Here is a 12,615-nt window from a genome sequence, read left to right as displayed (position 1 = left end):
AAATAGTTGCTTGATTGATTTTCCTTGATATTGTTTACGCAAAAATGTGCAAGAATTGTAAGGTAGTTTTCATAGTTTATTAAATCATGAACATTATTTGTTAAACTATTAAATTAATTCTTTACTTAATACCATCAATGAACAGTATACTTGTAACAAACCTTGCAATCAACATTTACAACAGGCTATACAGGGTTACAGGAGGCTAAACAGGGTTACACAAGGGAACAGGGCTACATTGGGTTCACATGGGCTACAAAGAGCCACAGGGTTACATGAGGCTACACAAGATTACATTATGTTGTACACAGCTTTACATGGAGATACATAGTGTTACATGAGGCTATATATACACAGAGTTACATGAGGATACATTGCGTTACATGTGGGTACACAGAGTTGCATGAGACTACACTGAATGCATGGGTTACATGAGGCTATACATAAGGTTACATGAGGATGCATATGTTTATGTGCGGCTACACTGATGATACACAGGTTTATACAAGGAAATACTGAGTTACATGAGGCTATACATAAGGTTACATGAGGATACATATGTTCATGTGGGGTTACACTGATGACAAACAGGTTTATACAAGGAAATACTGAGTTACATGAGGCTATACACAAGGTTACATGAGGATACGCTAACGTGAGGTTATTCACACTGCTACATGAGGTTACATGAGGCTACAGTTGGTTACATGAGTTTATATGGGGCTACACTGATGATACACAAGTTTATATGAAGTTACACGAGAAATGGCTACACAAAGCTACGTAGAGTTTACAACAGACTATACTGAGTTACAACAGGCTACACTAGGGTATGCATGGGGATAAGCTTGTTAAGTGGGCTACACATGGATCAGGATACACTTAGTTACTAGTGGATGAGTGATACACTGGGCTACAAGTGCACATGGATACTCAGGCACTGCAGGTTACACAGTGTTACAACAGGCTACACTGGACGCTACACAGGTTACATGCGGCTACACAAGATTACATGAGGCTAAACTGGGTTACCTGTGGCTACATTGGGTTACACTGAGTTACATAATACTACACTGGGTTACATGAGATTACACAAGGTTACATAAGGCTACACAAGGCTTCACTGGGCTAAATGATGATGCACAGAGCACAGCTTACATGAATGTATTTACACATGGTTATGTGAGGCTACACAGGGTTAGGGTTACATGAGGCTACACAGAATTGCAACATAGGCTAGACTGGAGGCTAAATTGGGTTGCATGATGAATACACGTGTTAGGCTACACAAGGTTTCATGTACAACAGGCTACATATGGTTACATGAAGTTACACAACATTACACAGGGTTACATAAGGATAAACAAGATCAAGGCTATTATTATTATATACAGAGTTACAACAGTTGGTTATATGTGACTGGATTTGCAAAAGGGACATCCAGTTTACCAACTTTGGAAATTCATAACTTCAGCTGAGAAAAAGCTAGTTACTTGAATTTTGCTCAGTAGAGACCCAGCATGGAGTAATGGTTGGCAAGACTTTCTGGCTTATATGTGATCTTCCCAGTTCATAGTATTGGATGTGTGGAAGATCCATTTTTGCAAATCCATACAATCACGTATGAAACTACACAAGATCACGTGATGCTACAAAGGGTTAAATGGTTACATGAGGATGCACTGGGTTACATGAGGATGCACTGGGTTACATGAGGATGCACTGGGTTACATGAGGATGCACTGGGTTACATGAGGACACAGGATTACAACAGGCTACACAGAGTTACATGAGGATAATTGTAAGTTGCATAAGGATACACAAGTTTTCCTGAGGCTACACAAGGGTACATGAGGTTACACGGGGTTACATTAAGATATACTGTATATATACACTCAGTTACATACATGAGGCTATGCAGGGTTACACAAGCTACACCTGGTTAGAGATACTCAGGGTTGTGTGTATATATATAGTGTATTGAACTGTGTTCCAGCTTTAAATATTTGAATGAAAGTCTAAAAAAGTTGAGTAAATTTATCAAGGGTTGTGGTTATAAATTAAAGTCAGAAATACCTAATGGTTAATGTGATTCCACATACGTACACTGCATAAGTTGTACGCAGTTTTCTTATTTACTGTTATGTACTGTAATTTGCCTAACTCATATTTGGGCTTAACATTTATGATAAGTTTTCACCTTTACACTAAACAGACTAAATTTCTTATTGGTGCTTTTACATGACTATTTTTACATCGAAGTTTTGTGATAGATATATGTTGAGGGGGAATAACCAGCTCAAAAATTAAGTGAAGAGTAGCTATAGAGTTAAGGTTGATCATGAATAGACTGCTGTTAGAGTAACTAAACCTTTTCCACTGGTGTAGCAAGGGTATAGGATAAATCTGTATTCTTATTATTACTTGATTAATTTACTGTACTTAAACTAGTAGCCTATTAAAGCCTTACAACTTAGAACATATGGAAGAAACAAAGTCTATATAATTGTGCTAAAAATCCAGTTAAATTGATACTAGCACAAGTTTATCGTAAATTACAACACTATAGAATAGGAAAAAAACTGGTTATATGTATACACCCTAGTATCCATTTTGTAACCCAGTGCTTCCACTTGTAACCCAGTGTATTCTAATGTAACAAAGTGTACCTACTGTGTACTGATGTGAAACCCTGTTGTATCCCAGTTGATGTAACCTAGTGTATACTCTACAGAAGTGACTGTGTATTGATGTGCACTTGTAGCCATGCATTGATCCACTATTACCAAGGTGTATCCACAGATCCACTTACAAACAAGTGTAGCTTCGTTTAACAAGCTTATCCTCATGAACCCTATAGCCTGGTGCAACGCTATGTAACCTTGTGTATATCCTAAGTGTAGTAGCCAAGTGTTGCATGTTGTAAACCTGCATATAGCCTATTGTAAATTCTAGTACTGTAACCTCATGTGTATATCCTCATGTGACCCATAACCCAATGCAGCTCAATGTAACCTCATGTAACCCTGTGTAACCTGTTAAAACCCTAATGTAATCCTGTGTAAACTGAGCTCTTTGTAAATTCTCAGTTCTCAAGCATTTTATTTATTAGGATAGTTAATCCAAAGGCTATCAGACCTTCAGTGCTGGACACTGCAAAGGCAGTAATAGTAATAGTACTAATTATATATAGTACTAATTATATATAGTTGTAACTTTTTGTGTAGCCTGTTGTAACTCTAGTATCTTCATATTGTATAACCCAGCACTGCTTGAAGTATCTTAGTTTACTACAGTGGTATATCCCCAGTATATGGAACAGTTAATTGTTTGTTATTTTAGTAGTTTTTCAGTAAACCCGCATTCACTGATGTTTTACTGAGAGTTTAAAACTTAGTAAAATAATTATGTTCCATATACTTAAGTTTACGGACACTTTACCATCAGTATAACTACAGTAAGGCATCTTAACAAATTGGTAAACTAAGAACCTTCAAGCAGTGCAGACTATAGACATTATCCTCTGTTTGACCTGTTGTAACCCTGTGTATTCTCATGTAACTCTGTGTAGTCTCAAGCATGTAACCCAATGTATCCTCATGTAACTCTGTGTATAGCCTCCTGTAACTCTGTGTATAACCTCATACAACCTTGTGTATCCTTGGCTTATGTAAAGCTAACGTAACCTGATGTATCCTCCTGTATTACTGTATCTTTATGTATCCTAATGTAACCTTGTGTAGCCTCATGTAACCCATTGTAGCTCTGTGTAGGCTCATGTAACACAGCGTATAGCCTCAGGTAACCCAATGTAGCCTCGTGTAACTCTGTGTAGCCTCATGTGACATAGTGTAGCCTCTTGTCACTCTGTGTAGCCTCATGTAACATAGTGTAGCCTCTTGTAGCCTCAAGTATGCAACCTCATGTAACTCTGTGTATAGCCTCATTCAACCTTGTAAATCCTTATGCAACCCTGTGTAGCTCATGTAACCTCATGTATTCTCCTGTAACTTTATCCTAATGTAACCCTGTGTAGCTTCATGTAACTCTGTGTAGCCTCATTTAACCTAGTGTAGTGTCATGTAACCGAACGTAGCTCTGTGTAGCCTCATGGAACCTAGAATAGCCTCATGTAACTCAGTGTAGCCTCATGTAACCTCATGTAACTCAGTGTAGCTCATGTAACCCTGTGTATTGCCTCATGTAACTCTGTGTAGCCTCATGTAACCCAATGCCTCCTCATGTAACTATATCATGACTAGCCTCATGTAACTCAATGTAGTTCTGTGTAGCCTCATGTAGCCTAGCGTAGCCTCATGTAACCCAATGTATACCCTCTGTGTAGCCTCATGTAACCCAATGCCTCCTCGTGTAACTATATCATGACTAGCCTCATGTAACTCAATGTAGCTCTGTGTAGCCTCATGTAACCTAGTGTAGCCTCATGTTACCCAATGTAGAGGAGAATAAACATCTTAATGATTAAGACAAAATATACATTACAAGCATACAGGGGCCTAGACACAGGGGTACCATGTGCTGATGGATCAGTACAGGAGCCCTGGCAAGACTTACATTAACTAAAAGTAAATTAAATTACAATACACACACACACAAAAAAAACTATATCTACATATATGTAATACTTAAAGTTTACCTAAGGTGGTCTAAAAGATCCCAGCCCAGGGAGGCTCTAGAATTAAAAATTCTGTAAGAACAGGACACAGCAATGCGAGCTGCCTGCTCAAACAAGGATCTTATGGTTTTCTTTGGCACTTCACAAGCAGTAGCCATTTGAGCAATTGTTTCTGACAAAAAGTGGCCTAAACAACCAATTTCAATTGGAACAAGATTGACAGTTAACCCAGAAAGCAAGGAGCTATATCGATCTTCCTTTCTAGCTCTAGCAGCAAGAAGATGTTGCTGGGTATTAGTTGGTACTGTCAATTCGAACAAACAAATGGAATCATTAGAAACCAATACCAAGTCATGCCTGCTGAGGGTGGAGGAAAGATTGGTTGGGATGGTACTAGGGGGGCTGGAACTAGCTAGATAACCTGGAAGGTCAGCATAAAGTTTGAATGTTTCAGGTAAATGCTGTTGGAGCCCATGAACAAGGACCTGTAAAACTGAATCATGTCTCCAGGTATACCTGCCTTGATCTAGAGCAGCAGGACAGCCAGTCAAAATATGGTTTGTTGTGGGTTGAGGAGCTTGACAAAGAGCACATCTAGGATCAGTAATGATGTTCCATCTGGCCAGGTTCATAGGGGTTGGTAGAGTGTCACAACCAGCACGTAGCAGGAAGGACAGCTGTTTTCAGGGAGGCCATACATCAATCTCTTCCACAGAGGGCAAGCTTGCTCCAGAGTTACAATATCTAAACATTTATTTTGAACAGTTAATGGTTCCAGTTTTGATTTCCAATATTCAATGTGAGCAGAACGTAAGTTGTGGCGAGCATGGTTCTTGAAAGTTGCAGAATGAATGTTGGCAACTGAAGCCTTAGCAGCAGATAAACAGTCAAGGACAGTGGAAGAGATATCGGATCTGTTAGCTAAAATAGAATGTCGCAGCTCTATAATCAGTGGATCAACTGACCGTTCAATAGCCAGAATGTATGAAAGCTTGGCTGATTGCTTCAGGTGTGGTAAAAAGGGGAGATCCAACACATCCGGGTGGAAAACAGTTCCAGGAGTACAATTTCTGGGGAGGTTCAACCAATTTTTCACAAGCTTCAATACTGATGACTGTGCTGAAATAATAGAAGACACGGTAAGCCTCTCAACAGTTAAATGAAAATGTAGAACAGAAGACACAAAGTTTTTTAAGATCCTTATCTTATACTCTCCTCGAACAGAACACTTATCGATGGATTGTAAAAATTGTAAAATTTGTTGCTTCATGTTAGCAGAAGCTACTGATCAAGCAATAGTTGGAGAAACACCAATAGTGCGACCCAGAAACTTAGTACAATCCACATTACAGATATTAATGGTATTCCCAGCCGCCATTGAAAATACAGTAGAGGAAAGCATACGATGGCCATTAAAGTAAAGGGAAATACACTTTGGAGGTTGAAATTCAAAACATATGTCTATTGCCTTTAGGACAAGTGATGATAAAGCCTGCTGATGAGACTTGACATCTTTGGAGATGACAGTCAAGTCATCAGCAAAACCCTTTGCTCTATGCATTGATGAATAACAAATCTTAGGTAGAGCAGCAGCTGCACTAGTAGAGGTTGATGGTTGGGTATTAGGTTTATCAGAGTGATAAACTTTGCGATATCTGCCTGCATAGAACCATTCCACAGTGTGAAGATCCACAGACTGCTCACTATCACCATTATCATAAACTAGATCACAAGAGCCATCACAATGATAAGAGGTCACGATTGCTCTGTACCAACCAGATGGTGAATCATCCGAGGAATCAGACCATAACACATAGATTGCAGTCTCAACAGGAGGCAGCCCAACAGAGTTGGCAGCCTGTAGTTGAGCAGAGTAGCCACAATACTCTGATGTGGAGAGATAAACTAATAACGGATTAATGGCTAAGTTGAATAACCCTTATGTAACTCTGTGCAGCCTCATGTAACCCTTTGTAGCATTGACAGTGGTGATTCTAGACCTGACCTACAGGGGGGCCCAGTAGGGAACAGCGTACTATTGTTGTTTGGCTATAGTATAAAGTAGAATTTTCAGGGGAGTCTGGGGGTGCAACCCCCAGAAGCTGCAGGATTTTTGCAATTTAAAGGCTTGAAAACAGCCTAAAATTTGTTCTAAAAACATGAAAAATGCTAAAAATAACAATGCCAATCTATACAGCAACTTTTCCCCAAGATTTAAAAAAAATTATTTTTAAACAGGGGGGGCCTTGGCCCCCCCAGGCCCCCCCTTAGAATCGCCTATGAGCATCGATATCGTGTAACTTAGTGTAGCCTCATGTAACCCTATGTATTGCCTCATGTAACCCTGTGTATTGCCTCATGTAACCCTGTGTATTGCCTCATGTATCTCTGTGTAGCCTCATGTAACCCAATGTAGCCTCATGTAACTCTGTGTAACCTAATGTAATTTAATGTAGCATGTAACCTAGTGTAGGCTCAAGTAACTCAATGTATAGCATCATGTATAACTTTTGTGTAGCCTCATGTAACATCATGTAAACCTGTGTAGCCTGTGTATAACCTCTGAGTAGCCTAATGTAACCCTATGTATCCTTATGTAAATTTGTGCAGCCTCATGTAACCCAATATAGTGTAACGCTGTGTAGCCTCATGTAACCCAATATGGTGTAACGCTGTGTAGCCTCATGTAACTCTGTTTAGCCCCACGTAACCCTCATGTATCCCTGCGTGCAGCCTCATGCAACCCTGTGTAGCTTCATGTAATCCAGTGTAGCCTCATGTAACACTGTGTAGGCTCATATAATTATCCAAATGTAACTTTGTGTAGCTTCATGTAACCCAATGTATCCTCATGTAACCCTGTGTAGCCTCAGGTAACTCTGTGTAGCTTCATGTAAGCTTGCGTAGCCTCATGTAACCCAGTGTAGCCTCATGTAACTTTGCGTAGCCTCAGTGTAGCCTCATGCAACCTTGTGCAGCATCACTCATGTAACCCAGTGTAGTACATGAAGTAAAGAATTTAATAGTTTAACAAATAATGTTCATGATCTAATAAATAATGTTCATGATTTAATAAACTATGAAAACTACCTTACAATTCTTGCACATTTTGGGAAAACAATATCAAGGAAAATCAATCAAGCAATGCAACTATTTCCATAACTTTTTTGGCAATGCAATTAAAGCTAAATTTTGATACAAATGGCATCTCAAAGTTCAAGTTTTGTGCCAAAATGTGTAACAGGACAACAAACACAGGAAGAAAAGCTGCATTTCAGGTATTCGAAAATCCACAGTAAATGTACAGAAATTCCATGTACATTTCCGGTGTTCATGAAATTTGCACATTTCCTTGACATTTCCTGAAGTAGTATAGGTCACAATTTCCATGACATTTCCTAATAGCAGTATTGATGGTATTTCTTGATATTTCCTAATGCAGGATAGATGAAATTTACTGACATTTCTAGAACACAGGAAAGATCAAATTTTCATAAATTTCTTTACATTGCCTGCACTCAGGATAGGTAGTGTCAAAATGCAAATTTCCTGTCTAGGAAATGTCAGTAAATGTCATGTGTCAACACATTTCCTAAGCACAGTATAGATGGGGGACAGTATGGTACTAAGTGTGCATTATCCTCTCCACCAGTTCGGGACACATGACATTTCATGACATTTATGGATATTTCCTAAATGGCAAGGAACAGACAGCATTAGTACATTACAACTATATATAGCTAGCTTACTTACCTACTTAAATAGAGTTTGCAAAATGTATAGGAAACCTATATTACCAAGGTATTATTTCATTGTGGGTTTGGGTTACCAGATTTCCTGTTAATGTAGGAAATGTCCAGTAAATATGATATTTCTTGAAATTTACATGAAGTGTCCTTGGCCTCTATAATGTACCATATATATTGCATTTAGGTTACACCAAGACCTTATCCTAATCTGTAAAGTGTTACAGTAGTCAGGTATGACAGCAGCTGGAGTGACAATCTCGGACTAAAATTTCACTACATGCCATGTGTCCTTGACTTAGGAAATCTCATTGAAATTTCTGAATAGTACAGGAAATCTCATTGCATGCCATGTGTCCTTGAATAAGGAAATCTCCTGCAAATGTCAAATTTCTGGATAGTGTAGGAAATGTCACTGCATGCCATGCAGGGGCGGATCCAGAGTTTGGAAAGAGGGGGGGGCACCTTTCTGAAAAACAGTTGAAGACCAAAAAAACTTGCTGAAAACCAGTTGAAGACCAAAAAAAAAGAAAAAAGAAAAAAAAAAGGTCACGACAATAATAGCTAGTTATCCTTACCAACTATGTCACGTCTGTTATGTAAAATAAAATCCTATTTATAGCTTCATAGGTAAGCTACACTGCCTCATGAACATTGTGACTGCTTTATTAGAGTAATTGACTGCTCTATTAGAGTATCTCGATCTTGTATGCAATTTCTTGAAGGGGGGGCATTTGCCCCAAATGCCCCATCCTGGATCCGCCACTGCCATGTGTCCTTAAATAAGGAAATCTCATGTAAATGTCAAATTTCTGAATAGTGTAGGAAATGTCACTGCATGCCATGTGTCCTTAAGTTAGGAAATCTCATGTAAATGTCAAATTTCTGAATAGTGTAGGAAATGTCATTGCATGCCATGTGTCCTTGAATAAGGAAATCTCATGTAAATGTCAAATTCCTGAATACACTGTTAAAATTCAGGTGTTGGTGTGACACCTACTACGATTGTATAGGGGTGTTGTGATAGCACTCACAAATAGTGTAAAGGTGCTACAACTACACCTGTAGGGTGTTCTCTAATGTATAACACCCCAAAAGAATGTGTGTGAACACCCTTTGTGCTTCTCAACACCTTTGTGTCAGGGTGTCATGAAGACACCACTCATAGTAATTCTGTTATACCTGGTGTTGCCTAATCTATAAGCCTCGTAATGATATGTTCAAGCACCCTCTTTGTTGTTCTAAACTCTCCTAGTTCCACAATTCAACAGCAATCATAAAAACATCCATTATGCTGATTTGTAGCTAAAATATATGCTAAAATGTATTAGTCACTATTATGCAAGATAAACACTTGCAAGGGTGATTATATATTTAATGTTGAGTAAACTTGGCATTGTTTGCTCTTGATTGGTTAAAGCTAGCTTGTTTGGGATAGCATATTAAGTGCTGCACTTTAACTCTGATGGGGTGTGGTGAAAATACCCAGGGTGTCATTCTGTGAATAAAACCCACAATTAAAAATTTTTTGGTGGTTACGTTATAGGTACAAATTTCTACTTACACAAAGTGTATAGAGAGAAGCAAGTAAGCCTATCTGTATTCTTGTTTGATTACTGTATTTCATAGGTTATATGTATTTCCCAATTAATCATGCGTAACATAAAGGCCAAAATGAAAAGAGCTCCACCCCACAAAGCTTCGGAAATTAATAGACAAGTGCCTAGTGCTATTGCAACACCCCATAACTATACATTAAACACTCTAGGGTGTACCCATAGCACTTTTGGAGAGTTGCCCTGACACTCTAGGGGTGTACCCATAGCTCTCTAGCAGTGCTACCTAACACTCTAGGGGTGTACCTATAGCTCTCTAGCAGTGCTGCCTAACACTCAAGGGGTGTACCCATAACACCTTTACATAGCATCTAAGGCTAAGGGTGGTATATTTAAACATGCAACTGAGCACCCTTGAAAGGTGCTAGTACAACACCCATATTTTAACAGTGTAGTGTAGGAAATGTCACTGCATGCCATGTGTTCTTGAATAAGGAAATCTCATGTAAATGTCAAATTTCTGAATACATGCAGGAAATCTAAATACACGTCAAATTTTTGGCAGAGGAAATGTACAGACACATGATATTTCCAATGTTTTAGGAAATGTCACAACATGTGACATTTACGGTATACAGGTTTACTCCAGGTTTGATATAGTAAATTCAACAGTTACATTTCCTGTACATTTCCATGCTGATTTTTGGTCCGGAAATGTGACTTTTTCCTGTGAAATGGCACATAATAGAGAAGATACTTGTCATTTTAGTATTATATATTAACACTACTTGAAACTTCTTTGTTTACTAGAGTGGTATATCCTCAGTATATGGAACAGTTAATTGTTTGGTATTTTAGTAGTTTTCAGTAAACCTGCATTCACAGATGTTTTACTGAGAGTTTAAAACTTAGTAAAACAATTATGTTCCATATACTTAAAGTTACTGACACTTTACTATCAGTTCAACTACAGTAAAGCAGCTTAACAAATTAGTAAACTAAGAACCTTCAAGCAGTGTAAATAATGTAAATAATTTATTTAAAGAGAGTAATTATTTATTTATGAAAATGTACATAATTATGTGTAAACCATGAACAGCAAACTAGTTTTTTTATACTTATTGTATTGGTATAATTTTGATACAAACGGCACCCCATACCCTATGCATCACATTTTGCTGGAGTCTTTGAAATTATGATTAAGGCAGCAAAGAAGGCAACTATGACTATTCTAAGTAATTCAGATATTGAGGAACTGATGACAGCTTTTATACTGAAGCAGAGGCCATAATTATTTGATCATGACTTATCAATCAATCAATCCGCTATCCCCACATGATGATGTGCCTCTTATACCAACTGATCATCGGTTATTAAGTGACCAGATTTGAGAAAACCAGACTTCCACACACATCCAATTCTTCAACTTTAATCACTTATAACTTTCCCAGTCAGTGTGCTATTAACCTACAATTTCACACTGTAGCTGCATGGTGCATAGGGATGCGGCGATTATGCCGGCATAATTTCGGGCATAATGGGTATGTGTGGGAATCAGGAATTATGCTAGCATTTTGAGGTGATTATAAAGCTTTAACAGTAGGAAAATTTGCAGATTGCACAATTCCGTTAAAAAAATATCGAGATACTCTAATAGAGCAGTCAGAAACTCTAATAGAACAGTCACTGAATATCATTTACTCTAATAAAGCAGTCACATTGAAATGAAGTACTCTAATACAGCAACCAGCTAAACACTTCAAGACTATTGAAGCTTAAACATCAATGAAAATGGCCTGATACAGCAATGAACTGGCATTATTAGCCAATTATGGTGGCATAATTTTGGGAATAATGGGCAATTCTCAAAAGCATAATAGGCGATTTTTTGAGCACTGCTCAAAACAAGAGTTCATAATATATATATTTAGGAGAGTATCCAACGCCTGTATTGCCCCTTCAAAACGCACTGCGTATTAATTGTGCAACATTGTGTAATATATCTGAATATTTTAGTATAATTTCAGTAAACTCCAACTCATGGCTTCGCCATGAAAGACTTGTTGATAGGCGTTGATATACCAAAGAGAAGACCTGTAAGCACTTCAAGGCCCTTATAGCTCTTGAAGCAAGTTAACACCTTTGGTGATGACGACTATTGCGTAACATTATTACGCAGTGCGTTTTGAAGTGGCAATACAGCGTTGGATACTCTCCCAAATATTATATATTATGAACTCTTGCTCAAAAGCATAATGCTCAATTTTTGGAGCATAATAGCCTCATGCCTAATGGTGCAATAACACGGCAAAATGTGAAGGTGATAGCTTATTCCTATGTTGAGTTATGGTTCTTTGAAATCACAAATCTGGATGTGTGTGGAAGCCTGGTTTTGTAAAATCCAGCCGCATGTACAGATCATAGACAGATGGGGTGGAATGTTTGTTCCAGAAGCTACAGAAAAGGTATCCATTAAGACAATGGAACACTGTGAAAAAAGAGGAATATAAGATGGTATATCTAATGGCTTAAACTATACAAATAATCTCAGTATAGTCTTGCATTATACTAACTATCTTATACTTTAGTAAAAACCCCATCTTATATTATGGGAAACAGATTATACTTTAGTTTAATACACATTCTTTGTATGGCTTTGTTTACTTAACTAAATGTG

Source organism: Dysidea avara, chromosome 14 (assembly GCF_963678975.1).
Source record: "Dysidea avara chromosome 14, odDysAvar1.4, whole genome shotgun sequence".
Lineage (NCBI taxonomy): Eukaryota > Metazoa > Porifera > Demospongiae > Dictyoceratida > Dysideidae > Dysidea > Dysidea avara.
Note: the sequence above shows the minus strand (reverse complement) of the source record.